Consider the following 17,142-nt stretch of genomic DNA (forward strand, 5'->3'; position numbering starts at 1 on the left):
TAACCAGTGCTTATTTAATTATGAAAAATAGTGACTTTTTCATATATATTTATTGAAAATTTGCTCATTTTCTGTGAATTACCTCTTCCAAATCTCTATGCATTTTCCTTGCCCTTCTTAACTTTTTCTAAGATATGTGAAAGCTCTTGGTACACTAAAACTAATAGCCATTTGTCTGATATACACCACAATGTTTTGAGTATTTTTGTTTTTTATAGTGATTTCCACATATTTGACGTGTATGTTTCTCTGTCATCTTTCTTTCATGGTTTCTGTTTTTCCTGCTGTGTACCACACTTTCAAAAAATATTATCTAAACTTCCATCTTTCTTTCTAGAACTTTCATTGTTTTATTTTTTTGTATGTAAAATTTTATTCATTTGGAATTTATATACATTTATTTATTTATGGAAATATAGTTGACACACAATGTTCCATTAGTTTCAGGTGTACAACATGGTGATTCAGCAACTCTATACATTATGCTGTGCTCACCACAGGTGTAGCTACCACCTGTCATCATACAATGCTAATACAATGCTACTGACTTTATGTCCTATTGTGTACTTTTCATCCCCGTGACCTTATATCTTGATGTGTGGTGTACTCTCAAGTCTAACTTGTGTGTGTGTGTGTGTGTGTGTGTGAATGTGGGCATGTACATGTGCACGTATATGTACATGCCCACTTGTACAAATGGCTAGGTGATGGAACTAGCAACATTTACTGAACGCTTTTATGGATGAATAAAATTATTCTAAGCAGAGAGATAGTATTGGTCATCAAATCATAACAAATATAACAAGAAAACAAATGGGTAGGAAGCTTGCAAAATGAATTTAATGGCTACTCATGTGAGTTGGTCCATTCTTATAAGTTGATTGTTAGAAAACCAGTTGGGGAAGGAATAAGGTAGTAAAAAGTCTTGAATGACTGAGAAGCATAGATAAATCTGGCTGATGGAATCTGAAGGCTTTTCTTCTCTTGGAATTAGAGATTGTTAAGTTACAGACTACCAGCACAGGAATGAGAGGGGACTGCTGTTGCTCCTGCCACCTGGACCTTAGGCTTCCCTAGTGCTGAGATGGAACATTTGTGTCTCCTTCTTACAGTTGTAAGGCTTCCGAGAGACCCCATGGCCCTATGAGCTCTATTTCTGCTCTCACCCCCATCTCACTGCTTCCAGAGCCACATCAAGAGCTCCCAGCAATGTTTCAGAGCCTGAATGTTCCTTCTTTTCTAGGTATGGCATGGAGGCCTCCCCCTACCCCCTGGCTGCTGGCCTCACTCCTTGGGGATTCTGCTCCATTTTCTCAGACACCAAGGGAAGCTGCAAGGACCTTGGCCGTGGCCAGTCTCTTTCTGGAGTTTAGGCCTTCAGGGAGAATCTAGAATATTTCTTGAGGAGGATTAGAAATAAAAAGTGCTGGTTTGGGAGTGCCTGGGTGGCTTGTCGGTTAAGTGTCTGACTCTTGGTTTCACTTGAGGTCGTGAGATCAAGCCTCACATTCGACTCCACACTCAGTGGGGAGTCTGCTTGATGTTTCTCTCTCTCCCTTTCTCTCTGCCCCTCCCTCTGCTTGCTCTCTCTCTCAAATAAATACATAAATCTTAAAATAGAGTGCATGGGTTTTATCTGTTTCAAAGAGGATAGTCTTGAAATTGTGCCACGCTTCATACTCCTTGAGAGCTAGCACAGCTTACTTGAAGAGAGGGCTCTGAAGTCACTTGACCCAGATTGGGTTCAAGTCCCACTTCTGCTGCTACATGCTTCCTATGTGACCTTGAGCTGGTTATTTAAGTCTCCTCAACCTCTGTTTCTTCATTTATTCAATAAGGACATTGATAGGATCTGTCTGGGGCAAACAGTACCCTGCCAAGAGCTTCCTGCCAATACCTTCAACTAAAAGAATCAGATTTTGAGGAATGAGGTACTCAGCAAAGATGGGCTCTTCCCCCACTGTCAGAGGATGAGACTTAATAGGACTAAGCCAATTGTAGTAAAACCATTACCCTTTGCCAAGCAATGGTTAAAAGATGAACATATGATTACATTCTGCCTGGTGGGGACTGGGAGAAGTCTGTTGGGGTTTCTGAGAAAAATTTTTCCCCTTTGATAAATAAATAAGATATATATAGAAAAATCTCTCTTCCTTATTAATTTTGGAGGTGTTGTTTGAAGGCTGGATGCTTGGGGCTGCAGCAGCCATCTTGCAAGCATGAGGGGAAAGCCAAGACCTGCACAGAAAAACAGATCCAAGAGCTTGATATTATTTTATAAGTGAATTATTAACCTTGGACCTGCCTCATTGAGTATTTTGTTTTCCCAAGGTAATAAACAGCCTTATATGCCTGAAAGTCCTTAGTAGATATGAACGAGTTATTGTATCATATTACTAATTATTACAATGTATTGAATCTGTAGTAACTGCCACGCTCTACCCTCAAAGTTCAAGGATACTAGTAACTCAGTTAGGAGAGAGAAGATGAGGAGATGATGGATAGACCTTCACAAACTGTTTGTAATGTAGAGAGTTACAATTCCCAGACAAGGCCATTTCTTAGTTGAGGATCCAGTCTCATCATTAAGTAGCAAATAGCAAAGATGAAGCAATGAATTTATAAAGTGAATATTTTTTAGTTTAATTCATGGTCCAGGACACAGCCAGGATCACCACTGCATTTAGACTGGAACCCACTGGAAAGGAGAGAGTTAACAATAGCAGAGTGAAATAAAATGTAGCAGTGAGTTCAAGATGAGCACCCCTTAACAATGTTTAATCTGACAATTTACCCAGTTTTCCAGAAATAATTTTTTCAAGATTTTCAATTACTCAGTTATTATAAGATGAAAAGTAAAGATTACACATCACCCCCTTTTCCAAAAATGCTATTAATGTATTTTTTTATGAAGTGCTTTGAGTGATCCACAAACTTCCATAGAACACTGGCTGTTGGTGACAGGGAAGGTGACATCACTGGAGCTAATTAATTTCTAAATTATTTTGAAACAGGATGAGTTTGGAAATCTGTTAAATTCAAATTCCTTAAGAGGAAAAAAATAAGATGAAAAAGAAAATAATTTTTAAAAATCTTGGTAGACATATTTTAATAGCTGGGATGACTGAGAATGTGATTCAGCATTAGTTGTAAAAGCAAGTGATTGGGGTTCTTCCACAGACTCTCCCAGTCCATCTTTGACTTTTTCCTGAAGAGATGCTACAAAATAATTCACATTTGTTTGCATTCCAATCACACAGGACAGCCTGCATACTGCTATTTTGCGGGGTTAATTCTACAGGAGACTTTCCTATTGAGATCACAGCTCTTGTCTTCAGGGTTAGAGAGACAGATGATATGCTTCTTGTTAATTTTGCAACAAAACTTTTTTTGTCTTTCCACCTTTTTCTACCAAACCCTCACAGAGACCACTGATGAGTTTTAAGCAGGATTTGTTGCTTTACATTTCTGAAATACAGTTCCATTTTCTTTGAAGAGATTGTTTAGGAAAGAGCGAACCTGGAAACAAGAGGGGTCAGGTAGTCAGCAGCATGTGCAAGGATCAGGATTCGGAAAAGAGACATGCATGTAGCAGAGATGGAGTTTGGAGGTAGAATCAGCGGAGCTTGTTGATGGATTCAATGTGAGTGTAAGAAAGCCAGGAAAGGAAGCTCAAGGAGGTGTCTATAGATGGGTCATATAATGACATGGGAATCCTTACAGAGAAAACATAGGATCTCTTTTCTTGCCTCAAAGACTAGGGTGAGATGTTACTCAAATTAAACCAGAGAAAAGGAGAAAGATCAGCTTAAAACAAGTTCATATGAAAAATGATATGGAGGGACACCTGAGTGGCTCAGTGGTTGAGCTTCTGCATTCAGCTCAGGGCACGATCCTGGAATCCTGCGATCGAGTCCCACATTGGGCTCCCTGCATGGAGCCTAGTTCTCCCTCTGCCTGTGTCTCTGACTCTCTCTCTCACTTTCTCTCTGTGTGTGTCTCTCATGAATAAATAAATAAAATCTTTAAAAAAGAAAAAAAGAAAAATGGTATGGATATTTACTCATCACAATCAAGATAGGCTGGGCTATGCATAAAAAACAAATAAATACTTTAAAATATATTTAAATAAATAATCCCCTTAAACATCAGTAGCTTAACAATAAAAAAAAAATAGTTGCTCAAGTGAGCCAGGTGGCCCTTGTTCATTTTTAAAAAACATTTTATTTATTCATAAGAGACACAAAGAGAGAGGCAGAGACATAGGCAAAGGGAGAAGCAGGCTCCCTGCAAGGATCCTGATGTGGGACTTGATCCCAGGACCCCGGGATCATGCCCTGAGCCCAAGGCAGACACTCAACCATTGAGCCATCCAGGCATCCTGGCTCTTGTTGGTTTTGAACATGAGACCTCCAAGGTGGGTTAAGAATCCTTTTGCCAAAACTAGTTGCAAGTCCCCAACTTAACTGAAAGAGAAGATGTAAAATGCAAGGGAGCCCATGGAATATTGATGTAGTAGACATAGGGGATGGGAGCAAGGTGGGGAGCAAGGTGGCTGAACTCTGCATTCATCACGATGGTGGGGTCCTCCTCTGTATGGAAAAAGACTGACTTGAGCATCTGGGGGAAATGCTGAGTTGGTGAAGTTCTCTCACTAAGAGGACTACGTGGAGGGACAGTTATGGAGATTTGGACACTTGGGGATGGAGCACAACTCTCCTCTTTACGTACCTGTAGATGTATTATTCCACCTTATTCCAGAAGTGGCTGGAGGATTTCATGTAACTGTAGAAAGGAAACTTCTACTTCCAACTAGAATATTGTTTCCTGACATACAGTGGTCTTACCTTCTTCTAAATCATTCAGGCAGCAGCTGGACCATTATTTGTTAGCAATATTGTGAGTGCATTTCTGCCGTGAGTGGGGTAAATGACCTTGGAATATTTCCGATTCAAGGATTCTCTGAGTCACTTAGTTATTGTTGTCTACATTAACATGTCTAGCTTCTTTGGGTTTGAAGCTATGAAAATGGGGAGGTCAAAGAAGGAAGAGGATGGTGACACAAATCTTTTCTTCTAAATTTTGTTTTTTTGGTCTTCAAAATTCCAATTAGTTCACTTCAGTAACTGGCAGTTTGCTCATCCTGTATCTTCATATATGTCTGCTAGAGATCCTGAAGTGCAGTGAAACTGAACTCTTCTCACTCACCTTACTCAGCCCCAAGCTGACATTGAAGGTTTCTGTGAGAAGTGTCCTTTGTGTATTTTTAACATCTGCAGCATTGGACAAAGGACATTGTGTGATATGGGGACACCATTTTCTTTCTTTTTTCTTTAAATTAGAAGGTCTATTTCCTTTGGGCCTCTTTTCTGAAATCCTGCAAATCTATAGCTATTGCCTTAAGTTAGAAGAGCTCAATTATTTCATTACATTTCAATCATTTCAATGCCTGAGGTCCATCTTTGTGCATTCTCTCCTCCCTCTTTCCTATCTTGGAGAAGGAAGCATCTTACCTTTCCCCAAGTCTATGTGCACCACCTGAATTTTGATTTTATTTTTTTTCCTGCCTCTTGTAGGATTATTCCCTTGATTCCTTAGCTTCTTTCCTTCTATCACTGTCTTTTTTTTTTATCACTGTCTTTTAAATGGCTTCTTTACTTCTTGGTGGCAAGAGACCAACTTTCACTCATGTTTACAATAAAAACTAAACATCTTTCCTCAACTCTCCTCTTCCCTGGAAGTTTCTTTCTCCCTGTCACACAGCTCACACCAACGCCCTGCCATTCCCACAGATTACATACTCTCAAAATTTATCCTTTTAATTCCTCCTCCCCTTTTGATCTACTTGGGAGGCATCTCTCTGGCCATCTGATTTGCATTGCCATCATTAATTGAAGTCCCAGTTAAGTAACCTGTGCACCGTTACAACAGCCTTCTTCCTGCTCTGGTTAGTGGCCAACTTCTGACTGTTCTGATTTGTTTTACACACATTTCTCCAATTAATTACCCAACCCTTCTCAAATACATCTGATTTCATCATTCTTCTGACCAGAACCCAGTCTCCCCAAGAAACTATTGTAAAAAAAAATCTGTAAGCAACATGGCTGTCTTTGAAGGTTTGATCCTCTTCTCCAGCATCATCTTTAATCAATATCCAAAATGAAGCCAATATGGCAGCCATTCCCAAAAGACACTCCATACTTAGTCTTCCTGCATTCCTTTTACTTAACCTCTCTCTCCCCACTCACATTCCCTTGTCCAAATCAAACTGACCTTAACAAGCTCTTGTCTGAAAAGTTGCAGACTCTCTGATTACCCATGTCATTTTGTTTGTATTCAGACATCTTGCCTATTGTCTGTGCTTCACACTCCTTGCGGGCAAGAATGAAGTCTACTTGTCTGAAACCCTTCTAGGTCCTAGCGCAGGACAATGCAGCAAGTTGATTAACCAGACAGGTGTTGGATGAAGAAGAGATATGCCCCTTCTTTGTTGAATACAACTGGTTTATAAAACTGGGGTGTGTCTAGATCCTTTAAACTTGTTTTTGTTGGGTATACAGTACTTGATTTTTGAATCTGAGAAATTTATACACCCTTCTTTCCTCCTGGCTGTCAATTGGTGGTAGGGGTGGTAGTGGTATCATAGTTGCTATTCTGTACAAGTGCTTACAGTCTCATGTTATTTGATGAAGGGGAACATTTTCAGTGTGACTTCCCAGGATTTTCAGATATTATCTGGAGTGTTTTTGTCATTATTAATGCATGTTACAACTTTTATTCCCCTAAATGCCAGTGCTTATTTCCTTTTGTCTTTAAGCCTAGAATCCTGCTGTGAGGTTCTTCAATAGTTATAGCAATAAATATGTGGACTTCTACCTCCAGGTTTTAAAATTTAAGTGCAAAGTCAAAGCTGTGATTCTTATAATTCCCTGATAATCTAATGACAGTTGAAATTTTAATGTTAACTAGACGAAGCCCAAAGAATGCCCAGAAATTTGTTCAAAAATGGTTAAGCCCCAGACAACAAAGCTGCAGACTTCTATTTTCAACAAATCCGGATTATTCTGATAGTAAATATTTCATTTTTCCCCCAACTGGATTAACCCTGTTTGGCATCTCCTATCAATTTGCAGCTTTGCCTTCCTTGAAGGCAATTTCTAAGGATTTAAACAAACACCATAACCATGCTTCTAGTTAACTCTTCGACACCTCTGAGAAGAAATTTGTGAATAAATGTTGTTTCTCTTTAAAACATGAGAAACAATAGGATCGTATTTTTATTGCAACAGCAAAACAAGTTAGATAGCACAACTGAAATCGTATAAGTAGCATGGGCTCGTATACACAGAGAGCCCACGATAATATTTGTTGAGTTCAGTCTCTTAGCAAATGCTAATTCCCCCAAAGTGTTCAATAAGACGGACCCTAGGTGGCTCAGCAGTTTAGCGCCTGCCTTTGGCCCAGGGCGCGATCCTGGAGTCCTGGGATCGAGTCTCACGTCGAGCTTCCTACATGGAGTCTGCTTCTCCCTCTGCCTATGTCTCTCTCTCTCTCTCTGCCTTTCACGAATAAATAAATAAATAAATAAATAAATAAATAAATAAATAAATAAATAAAATCTTTTTAAAAAAGTGTTCAATATGACTCCTTCCTTCCTTCTACCCTGTGGATTTCACTGTTCACTGGGTGGAGACAGGGAAGTAAGGCATCATTTATAGAAGACTCTTCAAAAGGGCTTATACCATAAATACGTAATGGAGAGCATGCCTAACTGCTACGGACTTCATAGAGAAGTAGAAAAATTAGCTTAATAGAGGGTACAATGACTTCTCATGCTTTCTTCTTCTTCTTCTTCTTCTTCTTCTTCTTCTTCTTCTTTCTTCTTCTTCTTCTTATTTCTTCTTCTTCTTCTTCTTCTTCTTCTTCTTCTTCTTCTTCTTCTTCTTCTTTCTTCTTCTTCTTCTTCTCCTTCTCCTCCTCCTTCTCCTCCTCCTTCTTCTTCTTCAATAGACTTAGCTTTCCTAGAGTTTATGCCTTCCATATAAATTTTAGAATATGTTAATCTATGTCAACAGAAAGATCTTCTTGGAGTTTTGATAGAAACTGCATTAAACTCATAAATCAATTTGGGAAGAATAAACATCTTTGCTATGTTTACTGTGAGTCTTCCAATCTATGAACACAGCACATCTTACTATTCATTTAGGTTTTATTTGATAACTTTCATCAGGATTTTGTAATTTTCAGCATACAGACACTATACATGCCTTGGGATATTTATACCTGCACATTTAATTTCTTCTGGTGTGATTGTAAATTGTATTGTTTTAAATTTTGGTTTTGGCGTACTCATTGTTGCTATATAGAAAATGTCATTACTTTTTGTATGTTGAACTCATAGTCTATGACTTCATCAAACTTATGAGTTCTAAGAAATTTTTACAGATTCCTTGGATTTTTAAGGGAAATCATCATGTCATCTGCAAATAAGGATAGTATTCTTTCTTACTTTACAATTGTATTTCTTTCATTTATTTTATTTTTTGCTTTATTAAGGTGGCTAGAATTTACAATTCTGTGTTGAATCAGAGTGGTGAGAATAGATTTTCTTGTCTGTTACTGGTTTTAAGGGCATAACATTCACAATTACGTATGTTGCTAGCTGTAGATTTTTGTTATAGCTATTGTTTATAGGTTGAGGTGATTCCCTGTAACAGCATTCTTAATTCGATGAGAGTTTTTATCATGAATGGGTGTTGGATTTTGTCAAATGTTTTTTCTGCATCACTTAATATGATCATATGCTTTTCCTTTTCTAGACAGTTGATATGGAAATTATATTGATTGATTTCAAATGCTGAGCCAATCTTATATGCCTGGAGTAAATCCTACTGAGTCATCATGTAATATTTGTTTTCTACTGTATTGGATTTTTTTTTAAGTTTTATTTATCTATTCATGAGTGACACAGAGAGAGAGGCAGAGGGAGAAGCAGGCTCCACATGGGGAAGCTGATGCAGGACTTGATCCCAGGACCCTGGGATCAGGACCTGAGTTAAAGGCAGATGCTCAACCACTGAGCCACCCAGGTGCCCCTCTACGGAGTTGGATTTGACTTGCTAATATTTTGTTGATTTTTTTTTGTCTAAGTCTATGAAGACGATGGATTGTAGTTTTCTTTTTTGCTGGCCATTCTAGTTTGTGTTTCAAGATAATATTGACCTCATAAAATGAGGTGGAAAGTACTCTCTCTAGTTCTGTTTTTAGGGAAAAATGTGTAAAATATATTAACTGTTCTTTAAATGTTTGGTAGAATTCTCCAGTGAAGCCACTTAGGCTTAGAGATTGCTTGCTGGGAGATTTTAAATTATAAATTTGATTTCCTTAGTGGCTATATAACTATTCAGATTACTTCATTCACCCTTGTTGAATTTTGCTCTTTATGGTTTTTGAGAAATTGGTCTATTTCTGCTAGTTATTAAGTTTGTAAACATAAAATTGTTTATATTCTTTTATAATTCCTTTAGCAGCTGCAGGATCTATGGTGATATTTCCCATTTAATTCCTAATATTAGTGATTTTGGTTTTCTCCTTTTTAAAATCTTTATCAGTCTCTTTGGAGTTTTATAAACTTTATTTTTTTTTTCCAAAGAACCAAATATCTGTTTCATTGGTCATCTTTACTATTTTCAATTTCATTGTTTTCTGCTCTTATCTTTTTTTTAATATTTTATTTATTTAGTCATGAGAGACACACAGAAAGAGGCAAAGACATACGTAGAGGGAGAAGCAGGCTTCCTGCATGGAGCTGGATGCAGGACTCCATCCTGGGACCCTAGGATCATGACCTGAGCCAAAGGCAGATGCTCAATCACTGATCCACCCAGGCATTCCTGCTCTTATCTTTATTATGCCCTTCCTTCTGCTTGCTTTGGGTCTACTTTGGTCTTCTTTTTCTAGTTTCCTGAGGTAAGAGCTTAGGTTATTGATTGAAAATTTTCTTCTTTTCTGTGGCAACAATTTCCTTATGTGTACTGCTATGGCTGCATCTCATATATGTTAATATGTCATATTTCCATTTTTATTCTGTTCTATGTATATATTTATTTATTTTGAGATAATTGAGTTTCCCAGTCTAGCTATTTGTTGTGGTGGGATTCTCCCTTGCTGGTCAGCTCAGCCACTTCTTGTCTCTTGGCTGGAGCTTCCCAACTGCTAGGTGTCTTAATAGAGGAGAGAAGTTTCAGGCCAGGAATAGGGAAGGAGAACACTTCTCCTGGCCAGTGATTTTAAGCAGGATTCTCAGTCGTTCCTGTTTGCCTATGTTGTTCAGCTCACCTGGTGTTGTTGATGGGACTCCAGTTCAGTCCTCTGGAAGAATGATCCTACTACCTAGACTGCCTTTAGGTTGGAGGTTAGGAAATGCCAAGCTAATTTTCACTTCTGCTATTTGTGGTGGCCCTAAGATGCCCTGCAGCCATGTTGTTCCTCTAGCCCTGAGGTCCCTGACGTTTTCTCCTTCTTCCTTTCACCTTTGATAGTTCTCCTTTGGTTGTCTCTTGTGCTATTTCCAGGGATTATAGTTGTACTTTGGAAGGGAAAACCCAGAAGAAATGAATCTGTTCCATCTTGTATGAACAAGAAGTCAAATAGCTTATGTAAAGTCTTCATTGATACTACTTTCTCAGGTCCAGTTAGCAGATCAGTTAGTAAAAAGGTCACTTGAGCTGTATTGCTATCATGGGCTTATATCATCTGTTGACTATTAGGGAATGTTCTACAATAATTCGCTCTTTCAAGGCATGCTCAATAGTTGTTTAAGAACCACACAGAATGGGATCCCTGGGTGGCGCAGCGGTTTGGCGCCTGCCTTTGGCCCAGGGCGCGATCCTGGAGACCCAGGATCGAATCCCACATCGGGCTCCCGGTGCATGGAGCCTGCTTCTCCCTCTGCCTGTGTCTCTGCCTCTCTCTCTCTCTGTAACTATCATAAATAAATAAAAATTAAAAAAAAAATTAAAAAAAAAAAAGAACCACACAGAATGCTGTGGGATTTGGGGGCAGGGATAAAAATCTGCTGCTACCAAAGAATTTTCAGCTAAAGAGAATGGTAAAGTCATCTCATCTTAAGAACCCTGACACCCATAATTGCAGGTCTCACTTTCGAGTTTGAAGGGACAGTCTCCATGAGGCAATGTGCCTTAACCACTGCAGCACCATTGTCCTTCACAACAAAGATCTTGATTTTCAGTGTTCCAGTTTCCAAGTGGTTCAGACATTCACCAGGGCAGGGATTAACATTTCATTTTCAAATAAAATCACCAAAGAGCCCGGTTTATTCAATGGCATGTCAAATTACAGAACTTGGTTCTTTTGTTTTGAACATCTCCTAGGTTTGATTGGAACATAGAGTAAATTATTCAGACTAATTAAGACTTAGAAAAAGATTACACACCAGGATCTATTGGGGGAGAATATCCTGAGTGATTTTGCCTAATTTTGTGCTATATCAATTCATCAAGCCAAGCCATGCCTCTAACATGCTCCAATGCAAATAGATTCTGTGCTAGGCACAGTGGTGACTCGAAAAAAAAAAAAAAACAGATAAAAATCTCACTTTCAGGCCTAAGATCTTCTTGAAGAGATTTTACTTACATACCTTAAAAAGGGCCTATATACTACAGGGCAGTGCATAATTAAGGGTCAATCATTGGAAGGGAAAATGGCTAAAGAGAGAAGTGAGAGGTCATTGCAGACTGGATTGATAAGAGAAAGTTTCTAGAAGGTTGTAGATTCAGGACAGATATGCTTGGGTGAATGGAGATGGATCCGTGAAGAAAGGTATGAGGATTATTATAGGCAAATGATACATAGAGGCCAGGCTGTCAGCCAGTCTTGTGGGAGGACTGGAGTTATTCCAGATGGGAGTTTAACTGAGGCCAGGTCCTGAGGACTTGACTTTTAGGCTCAGGAGGCATCTGTTTTCTGAGGACCTGGGGACTTTGTGATGTTCTGAGCTTAAGAGCAGTGCAAATAAATGCAGGGTTTGTGGATATCAGTTTGCAAAGAAGGCTGGTGTCTGGGGCATGGCTAGGACAGGGACCTGGAAGGAGACATCTGAAATTTTAAATAATAAAGTTTTGAAGAATAAATGTACTCTATAAGTGAAAGAATATCTTAAAAAGTACACTCATATGTACATGAGTGAATTTTTAAAAATTATGTTAACTTGTATCCTGTGGTTCAGTGTTAATGTTCACACCAAAATGCCCCTTCCAGTAATACTTAAGTGGGATTTAATTTATCCACGTACAGTTGAAAGTAAGTAATATTAAGACCAGAATTATGAAATCAGTAGTTTGACTATGGCTTTGCTCTCTGACCCTGCCTGATATTAACTTTTAGAAGTCTTGACTAAATGTATGGCATGAAAGGGAGAAGGGAATCGAAGCTAAGAGAAAGTGTCCATTCCCATTGATTGGGAGAACAATGGTAAATGTATTGATTTTAATTTTTAAACCTTATATTACTTTTATATTCATAAAAAGAGTTCATATCTTATGCCAGATATCTAAAATAATATGAGTAATGTGCATTATAAATCAAAAAGCATAGATAAAATCTGTTAAGCATATACTGGCAATGTGAGAGGAAAAGCAGATAAAGTGATGGATTTGTAGGAGAAATGAAGGCAGACATTATAACCCAACAGTGAGATCATCTCTCTAACTAGCCTAAAGGTGGCTTTTGACTGAAGTAATTATTACCTTAATACAATTCCCAAGTACGAACAATATCATCCAGTTGCACGTAAGTTATGATCAAGTCTGACCTAAGAGAGTTAGACAAGTATGTTAGCTTCTGGCAAAAACTCAGATTGAATATCACACAGTATAATTTAAGAATTATATTTCTTATTCATTATATCATTGCTCTAGTGGTAATTTTCTATCCAATATATAGCTAGTATCATTTTTTTGTGTATTTGTATGTAGTAAGAGTGATATAAAAATAATAAGGGAGATATTGATAACTCTTTTCTGAATAAATATATGTCCATGAATGAGTGAATGAACATCTTTCATGTATTTCTCCTTCAGAGAGTCTGACACAGGAAGAGAAGGGAAGCAGAGGAGAAAAATCCATGGAAATGACTGAAAAGTCACCCTATCTTCAGTCTGAGCTTAAATCAGATTGTCCTGTCAGTTTTGCATAGTCCCTGAAATAATCTTTTATTCTAGCATCCAGTTGACCTGAAGCACAAGAGAACAAATGTTATGAAAGTAAAATGAAAGACTCACCTTTTGGAAATCATATATGTATCTCATTTAAACTCATTTGACGACTGGTGAATTCATTAGGCAAAGACCAATAGGCATGAGATTTACATGATGAAGCTCCAGGTAACCACTATGCAATCCCCATGGACAATAAAATCAGGAGTGTGTGTGTGTGTGTGTGTGTTTTATAATAGTTTGTTTCTTTAATTTTAAAGTGAAGGCAAATACAGTATTAGTGATCATTCATTCCAGGTTTGGGGACTATGGGTTTTTTTTTTTTCATTTTTTTTTATTGAAGAAGTGTGTATTTTTTTAAAATAAGTAGATAATGAGTTGTGAAATCATTATAATAATGTCTTTCTAAGCCAAAGCAGCCAACTTGCTGACTTCAAAATTGCGGCATCCATAGTTGATAATAAGGTCGATACATTTCCTAAAGCCCACCACGTTGCTATCACATTTATTTGCTTCTTAAAAATGAAGGTTTTATTCCACCTCTTAAAAATAATTACAGGCTGAGAAGTCACCGCTGTGGTCTCCTACCTCCTTTGCCTCTCATGCTCTGGTTCCCCACCACTTCACTGGTGGGCCCACTGATGTGGAGAGGGCCAAGGCTTAAAGGATCAAAACCCAGCTGAGGTTATGGTGTTCTGGGGTGAGAGGGGCCCTGAGTGATTCAGCAGTGAAGGTGGTGATTCATTCTCCTGTGGTTACCTTTTGGGCAGATTTTAAGGCTCAATTAATACTCAGTGCTCCCATCATGTGTGATCTTTGGTTTACCAACCTATGATGTTTTTTCTCCTTGCTGTAAAATCCGAGGTTTAGGTAAAACAAAACAAAACAAAACAAAAACAAAAACAACCATGGAGAGGGAAATGCGAAAGAAAATCCCAAGTGAAACTTCTTCCATCATTCCCAAACCAACCACAGATACTCAGGTAATGTTAAGAAAAGATCATTGATGATGGATTGGACAAACCCCTAGCTGACACAGCAGCCCTTAGCTTTCCAGGTACTTATTCACCAAGCATGGTCTGAGCTCTGTTCCTCTGGCTGGAAATAAAGAAATGACTTCAAAAAATATAGCTCCTGCTTTCAAGCAGTTAGCTGCCCAATTGCAGAGTGGAGATGATGTTAAAATAGTAGATACTGTTACAGAATAAAGCCAGGTGGTATCAGATCTCAGCCACTATGAAGTGCAAAATCCCAGGGAAGAACAGAGAAGGTTACTGTCCTAGAACTCCTAGAACATTCTGTAAATGAGGTTAAATTTCTGCTGGTCGTTGATCAGAAAATATGGTTTCAATAAAGGGAATGCAAAGAGAAGGGGCAGAAAAATTAGCCTAGGGATAGGTGAGCCCAGTACGATCATGTTACAGATCTTGGAGTGAAAGTAATAAGAGCTTGCAGCATTGCTACTGCCTGTGCCATTAGCCCTTCATCCACCTGTGAGCTCACCCACAACCTGGGAGCAACTGTTGCCATCACTAAGGATAGCGTTCCACCTAAGCACTGTGTTCCTCTGCTTCTCTGCCCAAAGTCTTTTTGTTGTGTCACAGGAGCTTGCTGAGCCCATGGACAAGGCAGTCAGGAAGTGTCTGAAGGTTTAATGCCTCCAGTACAACCCTCAGCCAATCAAGAATGGGAAACCAAAGAACGAATACCCCAACTTTTTAAATATATTTTATTTATTTATTCATGAGAGATACACAGAGAGAGGCAGAGACACAGGCAGAGGGAGAAGCAGGCTCCATAAAGGAAGCCCAATGCGGGACTCAATCCCAGCACCCTGGGATCACACCCTGAGCCAAAGACAGACGCTCAACTACTGAGCCACCCAGGCACCCATACCCCAGCTGTTTTGCCCCTCATTCCACACAGCAGTTTCTATGAAGGCCCCCAGAAGGGAAAGGGATGGTGGAAGAAAGAGAATAAAATCAAAGATATCCACATTCTAATTCCCAGAATTTGTGAAATATTATCTTCCATAGCGTCAGGGACTTTTTGGATGAGATTAAGTGAAGGATCTCGAGATGGTAAGGTTATCTTATATTCTCTGGGTCGGCCAATGTAATCAAAGGAGATAACAAGGCTGGACAATCAGAGACACATTTGAAGATATTGCCACTGCTGGTTTTGAAATTGGAAATTGGAACATGAGCCAGGGGATACACACTGCCTTTGGAAGCTAGGGAAGGCAAGGATACGGATTGTGCTCCAGAGACTCCAGAAAAGAATACAGGCTGGCTGACACCTTGATTTTCTGGGGCCTTGTCACTTTACTCCTGAGTTACTAAAATAACCTAACTTGCTCACCATTTATCTCTGTTCCAATCCAGCCTGCACCAAGCTAACACATTATTAGTGAAACCCATCACATGAACCTTGAATGGCTTTTGTGACATTGATGTCGCTTCATAGAGTTGACTATGCGACATAATCCTGGGAGGGCTATTTAACTTATTTATTTGTATTTTCTAGGGCTCTTAAACATTTATGTGTAAAAGATTCCCTTATGCTCTAATAAGATATTAAAAAGTGCATACTTTCAATCTCTACCCCTATGGTAGACTACTATGTTGCCAGCCCTAATTAGGGACCTCCCCTATATCCAAGCCTTTACGTTGTGACTTCATAACCAGTCCTACCAGGAGGTAGAGTTTATTTCTCACACTGGGAATAGCTAGTTGTTATAATCTCCAAAGATTCTGATTCCATAGGTAGATGTAACTCATTGTTAACAGGTCATTCTGTTGCAGGGCAGTCCAGAGACATTACTTGAGTAGCATTTTAGTATTACACGTCAGTTCGAGAAAAAAATAGCCTCAGGTGAAACATACAGTCTGTTAGAGTAGCATAGGCCTGACCGGAGAGCAATGAGTGCTAAGATATTACTAGAATGACCCAAACTGAATCTGGCATCACAGTGGTAACTGTGCACATGGCATCATATACCTGGAAAGACCATCGAACCATTACACCACCAGCACGGTGTCCACGAGAAGCTATTCTGTTTTAAGATCATGACTTTATCTACTTATCTATTGGTTTATAGACACTAATATCTATATTCTATTATTTTTGACATGGTAGCCTGCAAGCAAAACCTCACATGGAAGCCCAGCATATAAAGCAGACACACGTGGTAGAAGCAGATGGATGTGCACCCCAAATACTCCATCTTCCCTTCCCCACCCTGCCCCACTCAAGGCTGCTGAGGTTCTCTGTGGACCAGAGTTAGAAAATCATTGTCCTGGGATCCCTGGGTGGCGCAGCGGTTTGGCACCTGCCTTTGGCCCAGGGCACGATCCTGGAGACCCGGGATCGAATCCCACTTCGGGCTCCCAGTGCATGGAGCCTGCTTCTCCCTCTGCTTGTGTCTCTGCCTCTCTCTCTCTCTCTGTGACTATCATAAAAAAAAAAGAAAAAAAAAAGAAAAAAAAAAAGAAAATCATTGTCCTGTAGGGTGAAATTAACATTCCTCAGGCTGGTAGGCAAGCTTCCACAATTTGATTTTATCATTCCCACCATTCATTGCTGCACACAAACCACCCCAAACTTAACAGCATGAAACAACCACTCCTCCCTTGTGCTCATGGAACCTGTGCCTCAGAAATTAAGATTGCACAACAGCCAGGCCACATGTCTGCCACTTTGGAAGTCTGGAGCCTCAGCTGGGGAGATTCAAATGTCTGTGGCTGGAATCTTCTGGAGGCTTGCTCACCCACATGTCTGGTACCTGGACTGGGATGAATGAGAGGCTCAGTTCATCTGGGAGTGTTGGCTTGAGCATTTCCATGTGGGTTCTCCATTTGGCTTGGGCTTTTTCTCAACAAGGTAGTTGGGTTCCGAGATGGAGTGT

The 17,142-nt window shown here is 39.3% G+C and overlaps 1 long non-coding RNA gene across 2 annotated transcripts in view; it reads left to right on the top strand.

Moving 5' to 3' along the window:
• The window catches only part of LOC112675132 (uncharacterized), a 28,823-nt gene extending 15,061 nt beyond the window's left edge, over positions 1–13,762 (top strand). For both annotated transcript variants that reach the window (XR_003145772.3, XR_003145773.3), the window contains exons 6-7: positions 12,406–12,492; positions 13,101–13,762. This is a non-coding gene — a long non-coding RNA (uncharacterized LOC112675132). The remainder of the gene's footprint in view (positions 1–12,405; positions 12,493–13,100) is intronic.
• The last annotated feature ends 3,380 nt before the right edge of the window (positions 13,763–17,142 follow it).

Source organism: Canis lupus, chromosome 10 (assembly GCF_003254725.2).
Source record: "Canis lupus dingo isolate Sandy chromosome 10, ASM325472v2, whole genome shotgun sequence".
Classification (NCBI taxonomy): domain Eukaryota; kingdom Metazoa; phylum Chordata; class Mammalia; order Carnivora; family Canidae; genus Canis; species Canis lupus.